We start from the raw sequence: 16,499 nt of genomic DNA on the forward strand, positions 1-16,499 counted from the left end.
TAGAGATATACTGAAGATTGTTGGTCCCATAAGATCACAGCCTAGGGAAAAAGAAAAGATTTAAGATTCATCTGAATAGAGATGACATTTGAAAGCAATTGAATGTTACTGAGATTCCCAAACAAGAGGGGAAAGAGAGAGAGAGAAAGGAGGATAGTGATCTCTTTCTCCCTCCCCAGGTCAGTGTCACACCCATGGCAAGAGAAGGGTGATTTCATTCTTGTCCTGGGAGCAGAAATTCCTAGCTATTTCGACGCCATGTGCCAGCAAGTCTCTATGTCCATTTTCTAGGAATACCACAAAGGAGGAAAAAAAATGACTTTATGGTCTTGAACTGAATGAATCACAAAGTAATGAAAACTGTAGTTTACACTTCTCATCACTGACATTAGAATACTGTTATGGAATGATTTTCTTCTACTCAAATTCTTTATAGTAGGCAAAGCTATTAGATATTACTAATGGAAAATCTATTTCTCTGCCAGGGAAGGGCACAGTTCCCAGATGTTTCCCATTTAATCTCCTCCACTATTTCCCAGTTTCTTTACCTTTCTTGTCCTTAGGCAGAAAACATACAATTCCAATTTTCCAAGCTTTCTAAATGATCTCTGCATGCACCTTTTTCTCCTGTGATAAATTCATACACAAATTGCTCCAGAGAACAGGAAACTATATCATCAGGGTCATATAAAGAACATTGAACTTGGAGTCAGAATAAGGGCACATGTTGATATAGCAGTCTATGATGTACATAACAATGGGTAAAGTATAAAATGCAAGTGTTTTAAAGAGAGAGAAAACCAAGGCCCAGAAAGAATGTGACTTACCCAAGATTGCACAGTCAAGAAGTGTCAGGGCCAAGATTTGAAACTAGGTTTACTGATTTTTTTTCCTGATTTTCTGATATTCTTCCCACTAGATCACACTATCAAATTCCAGCCAAAGAACACTGGTCAAGTCATTTTATTTCTCTGACCCTGCTTTCCTGATATGGAAAATAAAGCAGTCATCCTTTTTCCTGCCTACCTCAGAGCGTAATTATGAGAATCAAATGAGATTACAAAGATAAAGTGCTTTGTAGGCCTTAAGGCACCATAGAAAAGTTATCTGTTACTATTATTACTCTAATTTGTCACAGTAATGAGAGAAAGTATCCTACGCTTAGCTTCTCCTGAGTAGATGAATGTCATTTACTTAGGGCTTATTGGTTCTTAGGTCAAAACTACACATTAAATTTCCTGAGAATTCAATTAACTTTGCTCTGTTCTCTGACCACGAACTGCAACCTTCAATTCAATTTGATTCAACAAGCATTCATTAAGTAACTAATATGCAGAGTCAGGCCCTAAGCTAAATTCTGGAGATAATGAATCAAAAGCCAAACTGAGCCTGCCAACAGGAAGCTTGTATTCTACTGGGGAAAATGGAAAACAATACATACACATAAAAATAAATGAAAATACACTCAAAATAATATCTAGGGATAGAGCTCTGGCAACTTGGCCGAGGAGGAGAGCTTCCAGGAGCATGTTCTATCCACACAGACCTTAGCATTTTAAGAGACAGAAGCAAGGAAGGATTATTTTCTACAGATCCAGGACAGCCCCTCTAAAAGGCACTGAGCAGTTAGCTATGATGCCTTGGACGGTGTGAGCCAAGTGGGTCAGTAAGGCTGAAATACAAAGTGGCTGAAGAAAAGTTACACATAGTAAGTGGAGGCAGGAATACCAGAATGCCATTGTAAAGGACTTTGGATTTCCTCCTGGGCCAAGAGGGAACCAGCTGAGTTGAGCTGGTTGAGCAAGAAATGATCTGATTAGATTTGTGGGTTCAGCCTCTATATGACTGTTATTTTTACTCTATTCAGGGCCAATGAACTCTGTGGCTTAAATTCATTATTTAGTAATAAGTTTTTATTCAACGTAATATCTCGTGGTTACTAAATATATTCGGTAGTCAAATGATAATTGTCAGGGATTATTTACCCTATTGTATAAACAAGAAAACTGAGATCTAATAGATTTCAATTTAATTCAATTTTATTTTGCCTTAATTAAACAGTTTCCATATGTGTGGTTCTGTGATAGGGATGACATATAGAGATGAAAATGAAACTACTCTTGACTTCAGGGAGAATTCATGATATTGAAAATATAACATCTATGCTCAAATAAACACAGAAATATAAAGCAATTATATATTATATAAATATATGTATATTTTATATATAATATGCATATTATATACTATGCATATATTATATATATGCTATATAATGCATAGTATATATGGGGTGTATGGGGTGCTCAAGGAGTAGTAGTATCTCCGGTATGGAGGGCTTGTCGTGCCCTCCTAGTGCAGCTCTCCAACCTTTGACCCTCACCTGACACCCAGCTCTCACTTATGGCTCCTAGTAGCTGCTAGCATGCAGCAGCGGCCACACCCCAGGCAATGGCTTCGACAGGCCGGCTAAACCTTGTGAGGGTAGCCATCGGGTCATCGCCAACCCCTGGTGAACTAAGGCTTTGCTCACCCAGCATGTGAAGACTGCTTCAGCCGAACAGACTGAAGAAACCATTAAGAAGGTTCAATGGCTGAGAGGGCAACACAGCAAAGCACTGTGGAGTGCTCAGGGCATGTTGGAGCACAAAAGACAACACAGCCATCCAATGCAGCTGAGGAAGTCTCCAGGTGTAAAGATTTTTTGTGCCACTGGACCCAGGCTTCCAACCCCGAGAGAGTGGGACTGTCTCTGTGCATCGACTTTTCCACTTAAATCTCCTTCACGCACAAGTGTCTTTGTGCACACTCATCACAGATGAAAGCTCACAAAGACAATCGTCATCCTCGGTTACCGAGAGACTACTACTACTACTACTACTATATATGCTATATGATGTCTATACTCTTTATATTTACCATACGATACATTATATGTATATTATACTATACTATATGTATATGTTATATAATATACACATATTTCAAGAGGTAGAGAATGTTAATAACTGAAGGCAGGATAAAAAGGAGTGAGTACAGGGATGTGCTAGTAAATCAGCTTTACATGAAAAAAGAAAAAAGGAATATGCATGATATCCTTTTACATTTAATTCACATTCGTAGTATATTCTATATAACTTTCTAAAGTCTACCCCCTCACCCTAGCAAAAATAAAAACAAAACAAAACCCAGCCTAAATCAAACCTAGGTTTAGCAGGTAATAATTTTCAGTTGCCAAGGTGTACATGTTCAAACTGAAAATTTAACTGTTGGCTCTCATAAACCTATTCAAACTGACTCCTATACAAATTCAGAAATTTTCTAGGGCTACTCAGGAAGTAAGTGGAGCCTGGTCTGGAGCTTAGATCTCATGACTACTTAGACTAATGTGATTTTTCCAGTATAACCTGTTCCCTCTCCCATATACTACCAATGGTCACAAAGGGTATAAGAAGAGATGGGTGAATGAATTTGGTCTGGTACTATATAAATATTGGTCTCATTTAATTGGATTGTCTTGTATCAGCACAATGTATCTCACACACAAGAGTGAGGAGAAGAGGCAGTAACTGGCACTGAGGCTTGTAGAAGCAATTTCTTATTATATGATAGACTCATCAAGAAGTAAAGTATCATGCCCCAAGGAACTGATGATCACCATATAGCATCTTTACATGGGCCTTTTTATGGATGACCAATTATGGTGTTCTTGTAAAAAAGAGATAAGTAGGAGACTGCTGGCCTTTGCCTTGTCCACTATATTATGACCAAAATACCATTTCATTTGGAGAATAACAGTATAATGGCTGCTTGGCTGGAAATCCGGAGAAAAGATCATTCATTCATTAGACAACTGAAGGTTACTCAGATAGTCTAAAGAAGATGGCTCGCCTTTTTTTAATGGTGATATTACTGATGCCTGGTGAACCATATTATCCACAGCTAGGGTAAGGAGCATCTATCCCCTGGAAAATAACACTGAGGTTTTGGTGCCACTTCCTTTAAATTATCTATATTTTTCAGAAGCAGATAATAGTTCAAATGATGATTGAATGAGCTGCCCCCTTACAGAAATAATTGGAAGAAAATTCATAAACTTGTGGCAATTGCATGCATATGTTCATTTCCACCTTTCACATATCCCCCTCAGTTGCCTATAAATAGAAGATGCTGTAGGTGATGACATAGCCTCCTCTTTTGATGGATTAATTTCTACCCAGACTCTCCCATTGAGGAAGTACCCAAGTCTATGATATTCACTTATCTCCTAGTTCCACTACATATTCTGAAATTTTATCCTACCTCAACCCTAATTCTTCAAGCAGTGATATAGGTCCATATCATGAATGCTTTTCATGCCCCAATAATCCTTTCAGAGACACAGAAGCATAAAATCCTAAGAATTGAGAAAATAAATAAAAGCTGAAAGACAGTCACTTCCCTCAATGAGCTTACATATTCATGGAAGAAGAAAGCACATCAAAGGGAGGAACCTCAAATTGAAAAGGATCCCTCACTTTTCTATACCTGACAGATAGTCAGCCAGCCTTTGCTTGAAGACATCTTTTGAGGAAAAACTTTATTCCTCCCTGAGGAAGTCCTTTGCACTTTGGAATAGTTCTAATTATTTGATCTTGTGGCTTAGTTGTTTCAGTCATCTGACTTCATGACCCTTTTTGAGGTTTTCTTGGCAAAAATACTGGAGTGGTTTGCCATTTCCTTCTCCAGATCATTTTACAGAAAAGGAAACTAAGGCAAACTGGGTTAAGTGATTTAGCCAAAGTCACATAGTAAATATATGAGGCCAGATTTAAACTCAGGTCTTCCTGATTCCAGAACTGGTACTCTATCCACTGAGCCACCTAGATATCTTAGCTAGAATTATGGGAGATTCATAAATTTTAGAGTCAGAAAGGAATTTAATAACCAGTTAATTTAACCTCATTTTATATGTGAGGAAAAGAAGGTCCAAGAAGTTGAAGACCTTGTCTAATGTTATTCAGGTGATAAGTATAAAAGAGAATTCTTTGTTCTCTTTGGGTTTACACTTGTGTCAAAGAGAAAAAAGAATTCCATTTTACATAAGGAATCATGACTCAAATCCAGGTATTTTGACTAAATCCAGTATTTTATCTCCTATATTTGACAGATTTTTCATTACTAGAACTTACTAATCACAAGATGTTTTTCATGTTGTTCTTCATTTTTGTTTTTCTCTTTGCACAATCAATGACTTCCTTTCCTCTGTACTGTTTTCTTGATCAACTTTGTTGCTTCCTTTCTTGTGTCTATGAGGGCCCATGGAAATGTAGGCCTGAGCCTAAGTGGAGGGAGATAATTCTCATCACTGGACTCTAATCCCAACTGTCTTAACTAAGTAGCATTTTAGTTGAGGCTTAGTGTGAGGTGGAGAGGTATTTGAGAAGCAAAGTTGAAGTGAATTCCCATTCCAAGCAAGGAATGTACAGTATGTGCATGTTAATATATTATTAAAATGTATAATAGTGGAAAATGGAAAGTCAGTGTTGGATAACAGTAAGTTGTCCAATTTTTCTGGAACCTATAGTGCTTCAAAGGGAAGAACATTTAATTAGACAGGTTCAAGGATACCTGAAATGTCATGGTAATAATTGAATTTTTTTTTCCTTAGAGATAGTTAATAAGGAGTTTCTGAAGAATTCTGTACAGGTGGAGAAACCATAAGCCTTATGTTTAGAAAGATTGCTTAGCTCTGTGGAGGATGGATTAGATTGGGAAAGAAAGGAAATAGGGAGACCAGTTATGAGGCTGTTATTATATGAAGGGTTGAACAGAGGCATTGACCATGCATATATATATATATATATATATATATATATATATATATAAGAAGGAAAATATGAGAGATGTTATGAAGATAGAATTGATTACCTAACAGTTTTCCAATATGGTTGGGGGCAGGAGATGGAGACTTAAGAAAGACTTCCTGATTATAAATGTAACTAACTGGGAAGATGGTAGAGCCCTCAACAGAAATAGAGGATTTTAGAAGGTTGTGCTTCTGTGTGTATAATGAAATTAGTTCAATTGTGGACATATTGTGTTTGAGATGACTACTGAATATTCAGGAGTAAATACTGTAATGTATGACCAAAAAGGAAACGCACAGGGAAGATGGAGGGAAAAAGGGAAATGGGGAGAGAGAGCTGAGAGATTGTTCTTCCCCTATCTTTCTTTTAGGGGAAGGTAACCATGTCTGGTCTCCCTGAGAGAGGGAGTATGTATCCTCAGAGAATGGTTCTGGGAGATGGAGGATAAGAACCAGAGGGAAAAGATTTGGTAAGATTACACACTGCCTTCCTTTTGGTCCCAGCTATTCTTGAGAGGCAGGATGGACTCTTGAATCCTTCAGGTACACCAACTACCACCCCCACCCCCCAGACCTTAGATTCCTATACAGCTCAGGAGAGATGGTTGCTCCTTGGGTCTGATTGTTTGGATCCCTGGGATCCTGAGCTAACCCTCCTTTTTGGGGAGAGGTATGGTCCTCCCCAAATATTCAATCCCCTTTCATAGTATTAGAAACTAACCAGACCTAATTCTAAAGTAGTAGACAATTTATTTGAGTTCACACAGGGAAGGAGGGATAAGGATGTCAGGCAAGGGAAGTGGGTGAACAGGAAGCCATATTGACTTCCCCTTTGGCAGACTGACCTCCTCAAGGTCTCAGGGTTCAAGGCTCTCCATCTTGATCCCTCTTCTGGCCAGCTGCTGGTTTGGTCCCTACTCCTGAGCTATCTAACTTGAGTACTTGAGTACAGGAACAAGTTAGGGAGAGAGATGGAGAATCAGATCCTTGAAAAGGGGATCTCAGTGGATGGCTTTAATCAAGTCCCAATCCACAATATTCATTGATGACTCTGTGTTATTGTTGAGAACTGAGTGAGAGATATCCAGGGGTTCACAGGGAAACAATTGATCTCCAGAGAGACCCAAGCTTCTTCCTAGCCTTAGAGACCTGCTTCTTCTCTCTGGCTTGCAGCTGGAAGTGAGGTGAAAAGAGTGATTAATTGAAGTTTCCCCAGCTTCAGGTTCCCTCCTTTTAGTTTTTAGTTTTTTTTTCCTTCTTGCACCTTCCCTGCTCTCTCTTTGCATCTGATTTCTATCAGAAATTGCTCCTTGCACAAATTGGATTACTTCTCTCTTACAATACTCAGCAGGCATTCACAGTGTAGGAAATCAAATCTGTGTGTATAGGTTTAGGAATGACCTTTATCGGTATGATTCTTGATCCAGTAGGATCTGATGGTCCCATGACATCAGAGAAATTAAAGAGTTTAACAGGAAAGTCTAGAATGCATCAATGCTACAGGTGTGAGAAGTAGATGATGATCTGACCAAAGAAATGGGAAAGATCTCTCTGTCTCCGACAGGTTGGAGAACAACTAGGTAAGCCCAGTTTTAAGTAAATTGTATTAGAGGGTTGGTTTGGGTATAATGGAGAAAGAGTAGATGATCCCAAAAAGTAGAAGGAGGGTGAGAAGGATTCCCCCTTCAGTCTTCTTCAAATATGTCTCTCCACTAAGCCTGCCTTTACTCCCCTCTAATAACTGATTAATAGGTGAATCTTTTCTCTTGGGGAAAGAGAGAGAAATCAGCTCTCACCCCCTTCAATATGACAAGGAAGTCAATTTAAGATAACTGATACTTTATTCTAACAAATGGTGGTTAGGGGTAAGATAACAAGATGTCTGCAGGTTGGAGTTTATATGAAAGAGGGTAAGGAAAATCCCTATCTGCCTAAAAATATCTTTCTCCCTCCTCCCAAAGTTGAGAGACCCAACCTTGTCAACCTGGTCTCTAAGAGGATCAGGATTTGGTGATCCCTGGTTTTAGCACAGCAAAGCCAATGTCCAGACTCAGTATTACAGGAGCTGTGTGAGATCTTCTGATGCTGTTCTTCTTCCTCTCAGGGTTTGCGACAACCCTTGGTGTCTTGTGGAAGGGGGTGGTGGTGATTAGGATCAATGAGGGATTTGTATGGCTCAGGAGAGAAATCTCTGTCTCCCTTGGCTTCCTCAAGCCAACTGTCTCCCCTTGGAATCTCCTTTTCCCTCAAGATTCCAAACCTCCTTCACTATCCCCTGCTGTGGATGCAAACCTCACCATGTCCTCCAGGCTCTGTCCCTAAAAGTCTTTGGATTATTTTTCTATCTATCACAAAATTACAGAATTAGAAAGTATCTTGTAGAAGAGATTTATAAAAATTGTACATTTTAACTTTATAAAAATTATTTTATTTGTTAATTTGAGTTAATCTAAAATATATGTATGAATTTAAATATGCATATAAAATGTACATATAATATGTACACATGACAATTTTCTGTATGTAAATATTCTTTATAAGTATTAAATATTCTATACATTTATGAAAAGATATATTTCTATGAATTCATGAAAATTAAATTTCTACCATTCTATGAAATTTATTTTATTTCATTTTGTTGATACCACAAAGATTCTATGGTTTATGGATTCCTTATGGTTCTCTGAACAGTCTGAGTTTATATGACAATTCTATGGTTCTATAATTTCATGAATATCTTATGATTGTATGATTCTGAGTTAACGTTTTCCTCTCATCTTGGTGTTATATGTATGTGATTTAAGATTTTCTTACAAATGAAAATTCTTATTATCATCATTATTACTTGGCTCAGGCTCAGCTTTTTTCCACTGAGCAACCCTTGGTGCTTTCCAGAGTCTAAGAACAATTCTTATAGACCCTGGAAAGGGGGGTAAAATGCAATTCAAACAGTAAGTCCATAAAATTTAATTCAAGTACTTATCAACCAATACCTATCCTCTATCTTTATTCAAAATGAGCCCTTCCTATTAAAACAAGAAACTCTGTGAAATAAGGTGCCATTGCTTGAGTTCAGAAGTACTAGCACGTGGCTTTTTTTCAAAATAACTTGATAGGGGCATGTTATTGGTGGCATCAGGGAAAAGCACTGAATTAATTCACTATAACACTTTTGGTTTATATAAGAATTTGACCTCCAGACAAACACCAAATGCCATAGAATTCCATGAGCAATTCCAGAAGAATTTTCCCACTTGAAATTTTTCATTAGTACTATTGTATTTCATGATGAAGTAAAATGCCAGCCATGGGGATATCATAGTATAATCTGCTACTATTTAATAGAATATTTGAACAAAATAATTAATTACAAAATCACATAATATTAGAATTTGAAGAGACTTCATTCATTATCTAGTCTTCTTCATACCTGAGTATAATTCTCACTGTAACACATCTGGCATGTAGTTATTCTGATGCTATTTGAAGACCAACAAGAAGTCATTGTGTCTTAAGAGGAGATGTTCCTCTTTCGGAAAGTCAACAAAGCTTGTCAAAGTTCGGAAGTCTTCCAAAACTTCCATTGTTTGAAAGTTTTGCTGCTGCTGCTGCTGCTGCTGTTGTTGTTGTTTTCTCAACACAAAGCTGAAATTGACTTCTTTACAACTCCACCTGTTTTTGCTGGTTTTCTGAGGATAAAGGGAACAAGTTTCCCAACTTTTCCTGACACTCACTCCACATCTTTGAAGACAGATACAATATTCCCTTCCTCTCCATCTGTGTCTTCTCAAAGCAAAGCATTTCATTTCTTTCATTCAGTCTTCATGTGACCTGAACTCAAGGTCCTCAAACCCCTGGTTGCCATCATTTATTCTTTCTAGCTTATCAAATACATTATACTTGGTCCACATGATGGAAGACAATAATCTGGATGAGATCTTATGAAAGCAGAGTACAAGAAGCCTATCATTGCTTTGCCCTTGCCTTACTTCGTGCATTCCATGATCATATTTGCCACATAATACTCCTAGATATATGGAACTTTGAGACCAGTAAAAAACTTTGGACTTTTCCCTGAACAAACTTGGTTCCATTTTTTTTTCATTTGTCAGGTTGATTTTTGTATCCCTGTACATGATTTTATACAATTTTCCTCACTGAATTTTATCTTATTAGATTCATTCAGCTAAATACTTTAACTTGTCAAGAACTCTTTTGAACCCCAATTATTATTTAGGATGTTAGATCACCCTCTTCAATTTCTGCCATATGGATTTTTGATAAATTATCCATTTTTTCCTTTATCTAAGTCATTGATAAAAATGTTAAAACAGAACAGAACCAAATACCCTTTATTCACTGTAAACCTACTAAAATATTGACATTTAACCATTAAAAACTATTTAAATATAACTATTCAACCACTAAACAATCCATTTAATTGTATTGTTTGCTAAAATATATCTGTCCATTTTCTCCTCAAGAATATTATTCTTTATCAAAACTCAACTCCCCCCAAAATATGGAGAACAATGACCACAGAATTCCCTGTGTCTGTTAATTCCATGATCTCGTCAGAAAAGAAAATGAAGTTGAAATTATTTGAGTTGCTCTTGATGAAACCATGTTGGCTTTCTTATATCACAGCTTCCGTTTCTAGATTTTTGTCAACCATATCGTTAGTTATCTGTGCTAGAATTTCCCTAGTCATTAAAGTCAAGCTTTCTGTCCTATAGTTTATAAATTTGTTTTCTTTTTCTTTTTAATAGTTACATTGGCATTTATTCAATGTTGTGATATCTCTTCAGTTTCTTGTGACATTGCAAACATAACTGATAGTGGCCAAGGAAAAACATGTGTGTGTGTGTTTTGTTTTTGTTTTATTTCATTTTTCCCAGTATATAAGGATGTAAATCTTCTGAATCTGATGACTTTAATTCATCAATGAAAGGTAGATGGACTTTTATTACCTCCCTAATTATTTTGATTATCAACTCCATGTTAAGCAATTTTGTTTGTGAGTTGTAAATTAATTTATGGAATTTTGAAACCAGGGCCAGTGACATGCCTCATTTTTTGGATACTCACTGGGAAAGACAATAGTAGTACATAGTGATGATCCAGTCACACTTTAATAAGGCACAGAGGGTACTGAGGTGAACAGCACAGAAAATACAGAGGCAAATGGTGAGAAAGAGTAGCTATAAAAGAAGAGGGTATGGAACAAGATAGTAATAGAAAAATATAGACAGCATGGGGCAGAGGATGGAGTGGGAGAAAGTCAAAAAGAATTGGAAGCCCTAGATAGCATGGATGCTGATGGAGATATAAGAGTACTTGGTAGAGGAGTTCACATTTTTATAAGGTTTTGATGGGAAAAATCTTTGCCATTCTAGAATTCATTCATTCATTAACATAATATCTCAAACTTATCTGTAAAATGTTAAAGTTAATACATCCAAATTATTTCAATTTGTTTATACCATTGGGTGTTCTTGCAGTCTTACTGTGGATATTATTTGTAACTTATTTGGGGTTAGCATATCATTATATCAGAGAGTCCTGACAGAAAACTTAAATATTATATATTTAGTACTTTGTTTCAAGATGTGATTTTTGGGCACTACCTACAATTTGCAAATTATACTCCTTTAATCTTTGGGACAGTCTGTACATGACTTCTAGGTTCCTCTTTGCAATATTGTTTCCTATAGTTATTGTCTGCAGACTACTGATAAAATTATTACACACTTATATTGACTAGAAAAAGAAGTCATTGGAGAGACCAGAAGAAGATACAATTAAAAAAAACAGTTGGTCATCTAATATAGAGATCTTCTTCAAAAGGAAGGTCAAACACAATAAGTGGGCAAAGATACCTGTGTTAGAAAGGATATCCAACTGCTAGGCAGGGTTTATTCCTCATGAGAATTATTATTTCATTTAATGGATTATTGGTGTGGTGGTTTAGTTGTCTTCAGTCATATTCAACTCTTTGTAACCTATTTTGGGATATCATTGACAAAGATACTAGAGTGGCTTGTCATTTTTTTCTCCACATCATTTTACAAATGAGGCAACTGAGGCAAATAGTACTAAGTGAATTGTTCAGGTAGTAAGTATCTGAGACTAGATTTTAATTCAAGTTTTCCTGACTTCAGGACAGGTGCACTAGCCACACCAACTAGTTTGATGAGAAATAGAGTATTGCGTATAAGAAACATCAAGTAGGCTAGTATGCCTGGCTCTTATGCAAATGAGTAAATAAAATCCCCACATTATTTTTGAAGTATAAATGAGGCTCCTGAAATTTTATATCCTCTACAAGGTACCAAATGATCCCTTTGAATTTGAAAGACCATCCTTACATCTTGTTTATTATTTGCCTTTTAGTTGCAGAAAGCTTACCAAACACCTTTAGCACATTGCCTGATCACACTTACATGAAGATAATATAAAGCTTAATCAGGTTAGCTAACATAATAGATGAAAGTCAGGCATACCCTCTATCCTTTTCCTCCTCCAAAAAATCTTTAGAGTCTAGAACACAGGGCTTAATCAAATACAATATAATTTATTAAGCTTAAATGAAAACTAAGCAAGACAAACATATAACACAATACTTGAACAGAATAAATCAACTCAGCAAAAAGAATACGTAGATATCATCATGTTCAGAAAAAATATCTGGTGCTTTTACTTTACTAAAAGGTCATTATCAGTTGAGTGTATTATGTCTATCAAGAAAAGTAACTCAATCCTACTATTCATTCAGAGAAGCAAAACTTTCATGAAAAGATGGAACTGTTATTCACTTTTATTCTACTCTGTCCAGACTACATATAGAATATTGTGCTCAGTTTTGGACATCACATTTTAGTGAAGACATTGCTTAGCTGGAGGGCACCTTGTAGAGAACAGATAGGACAATAAAGGGCTTTGAGTTTATACTGTGCAAAGAGCAATGGAAAGAACTTGGAATTTTTACAATGGAGAAGAGAAGCAGGGCATGATAGGTATCTTCAAATATTTAAAATTCTATGAGATAGAAGAAAACTTAATCTTGTTTTTATTTGACCTCACAGAGGAGAATCAGGAGAAATAGATGGAAGCTACAAAGCGTCAAATTCAATCTTAATGTAAGGGTTAGGGGATACCTCTTAACAATTTGAACTACCAAAAAGTAGAATGATATGATTTCAAAGGAAGCAGTTTCTGCCTTATTCAAAATCATCTAGTGGTTTCCTTTTCACTAAAAGCCTAGATGGCCATTTGTCAAATATGGTGTAGAGAGGATTCTTTTTTTTTCAGGTGGGTGGTATACACGATGACTTCTTATGACTCTTCTAAAACTAAGATTCTCTGATTTGATGAGAACTACAAAACATTTTCCATTTTTGATACCAAAGGTAACACTTTCATTGAATAACATTATTGGAATCAGAAGGGAAATAAAAACAGTAATAGCTACACCCAAGATATATCCACTGGCAATGAGGAAAGTTGTCTGAATAGATTTAAGGGAAAAATAGATTAAGTGTACAGAAATAGCAATAAAGAGAACACAACTGGAATCATTTATATCCAGTGTGCTGTCCTATAAAAGTAATTAACAACTGGGTTATAACTCAGGCTTTTAAAAAATGGCATCTTCTGCCCTGGCTGTTGATGATACCTTGGCATGAGCCTTTTACTTGACTGTTTCTGAGGCAAGTTATTGTAGCATAGTGGCTGGCTCTCAATCATAGAGTCTTAGAATCTCAGATTTTGAAGATCTTACAGTCTAATTGGAAAATAAATAGAAACCCACTCAACAAAATTTATTCAAAATATTTTAGTTCTACAATTTCAATTTAATGACCTGTAATGACAGGGAACTTACTATTGCATTAGGCAGTTCATTTTACTTTTAAATACCTCTAATTGTTATGAAGATTTTTTTATATGGAACTCAAATATGCCTCCATATAAATTCTACACATTGATTCTATTTCTTTGCTCTAAATCAAGCAGAAAAATATAATGCCTCTTCCACATGATGAATCCTTAGATACTTAGACAACTCTAATATCCTGAGTCTTCTCTTCTTTAGGCTAATCCTTTATGAAAGAGTCTGCAAAAATTTTTCATCCTGATCACTTTCCTCTTAATACACTCTATATTACAGATATTCTTGCAAATATGGTCCTATGGTCCTAGAAAGGAATATTAAGTAGTATGACCAAGATAGAGTACTAGAGAACTGTCATGACTCTATCTCATGCTGAAATATTTAGGAATAAGGTCCTACTTCTTTAGTGGGAGAATTATGGGGAAGTATATAGAGTGCTCAGAGAGAACTAGCACTTCTAGTGTGACAGTGTGCTGAGTAATTTTCAGTGCTGCTCATCCACCTTTGGTGTCTACCTTTCATCAAACTTTGACCTATGTCTTGAAGAAGCTGTAGTGTACTCAAAGGATGCTCTGGTAAAATTGTCTTGACAGGCAGGATAAACCGATTTGAGGACAACCAAGATGTTGGTGATAATTTGGGGTGATGAGTTCCTCAAACATGTAAAAACTTCTCCTGGAAGAATGGATAGATCAGAACAATTTGTTCCAGTGACCCTGAAGGAAGCCAAAGTATGTGCTATGGAGTACTTGGGGCTTGGTCAGACATCTAAGATGATAAGATCACCCACCATCCTGGGCCATAACCAGTTATCCTGACTTTTGTCTTGCCACTGGACTGATGAATCTAGAAGAGTGAGGTTAATGACACTGTGCAACTCTGCTTCACTTTGATTCTATACTCATGTAAACCAAGACATAACTAGATGGTCATAGGTGTACTTCAAAAAGAATGAAGAACAAGGAATAGAAATATCGCACTACCTCTCTCTATTACATAGGGTTCTATCATTTCTTGCACAACTATGTATATGCTCATCTATCATATCTTCTGCCAGTAGACTCAACTCCAGGTAGTTGGTTTCACCTGAATTTTCTTAAATTAAGTGGGTTTTAAGAGGGGTACAGTGACTTTCATTGACTGTCTGCAGATTTCTGAGGCAAGGAATTAATAGGAGATGCTCTACAACTTGGATAACAAAGGTTTGGTGCTGAAACCTGACATCAAACTCTCAGTGGTTCTCCTTTTCATTCTCAAGGATCAATACCTAGGGAAGAAAATGGTTCCCCCTAACTGGACTCTTATTTGTGAGGGTTTTTTTTTTATTGCTACTTTCAGTTGTAGACCATTCAAGGAGCAATTCTTTGTATACGACAATTTCTTTTCTTTTTTGTAAAAGTACTACACACCAACATTTTAAACATAACAATTTTCTGTGCCTTTCAGAGGGCACATTTTAAGTCAGCATGATCAAATACACTTTCTCCATAAGCCTAAAAATAATGATCTTCAGGAATGAGAGCAGTAGTAGCATTGTTGAGTTGCTTCTTAAGTTATAATAGTGCTGAAATTATATATATTTTTTCTTTCCAGAGTTTTCAACTTGTTAGTGAAAATATTCTTATGGGCAAAACATGGCATGAGTTCTGAATGGGGGGTTTTCATTATATTCATCTACATAACCCTATGCATGAATATGGTATGCAAACAGGTCTCATCATCATGTGTTGTTAGACAATGTTGGAGCAGGAAGAAGAATCCTTATGACATAAAATTGGAGCATCAATATTTTTAGATTTTTAGATCCAAGAGGAGTCTTAGAATATTAGACCATACAGTAGTTAGAGCTAAGAGAGACCTTAGAAAAGAGAATATAGAGTTCTTTGAATTAATTGGGAAATTAGAACCTTGAATCTTAACACTAGGAGAAACCTAAAAATGTAAAATATTATAATAGACATTAGGAGATAGGAGCTGGAAGAGATCTTAGAAAATAGATTGTAAAATAATTTACAATATAGAATATAGTTATATGAACTATTTGGAAATTTAGACAGTAAAATGTTTGAGCTAAAAGGAATTAAGAACCTATCATAGCCTGAAGGGAAATCAGAAAATCTTGTTTTACCCTCTCAAACTATAGCATCAGACTTTGAGGTGGTAAAAGGAAAGTAATCTTATCTAAGAGGACATCCGCTTCTCCTAATTCATATTTCAGTAATATCTCTGTTATACCATATAATTTTCTTCTCTAATTTGACATCTTTTATTATTTTTTTCAAATTTTAATCAAAGCACCTTTTATTATGAATAAGTTAAGGTTTATACCAGGATATCTGATTCCAAAACACTATTTTACTTTTCAATTCCAATATTATATAAGTTTCCTAAGCTGAATTTATCTATTTGTTTTTCACATTTTAAATTTAAATTATTTAATTAATTAATTTTGAATATTTTTCCACAGTTACATGATTCATGTTCTTTTCCTCCCCTCCTTCCCCCCTCCTGTAGCCAATGAGCAATCCCACTGGGTTTTACATGTATCATTGTTCAAAACCTATTTCCATATTATTAATATTTGTAATAGAGTGATCATTTAGAGTCTACCTCTCCAAACATATCTCCATTGGACCATGTGACCCAAGAATTTAAAAAAATGTCTTGTTTCTAACCCCATGGTTCTTTCTCTGGATATGTATAGCATTATTTTTCATAAGTCCCTCAGAATTGTCCTGCATCATTGCATTGCTGCTAATA

The sequence above is a fragment of the Monodelphis domestica genome, chromosome 1 (assembly GCF_027887165.1).
Source record: "Monodelphis domestica isolate mMonDom1 chromosome 1, mMonDom1.pri, whole genome shotgun sequence".
Lineage (NCBI taxonomy): Eukaryota > Metazoa > Chordata > Mammalia > Didelphimorphia > Didelphidae > Monodelphis > Monodelphis domestica.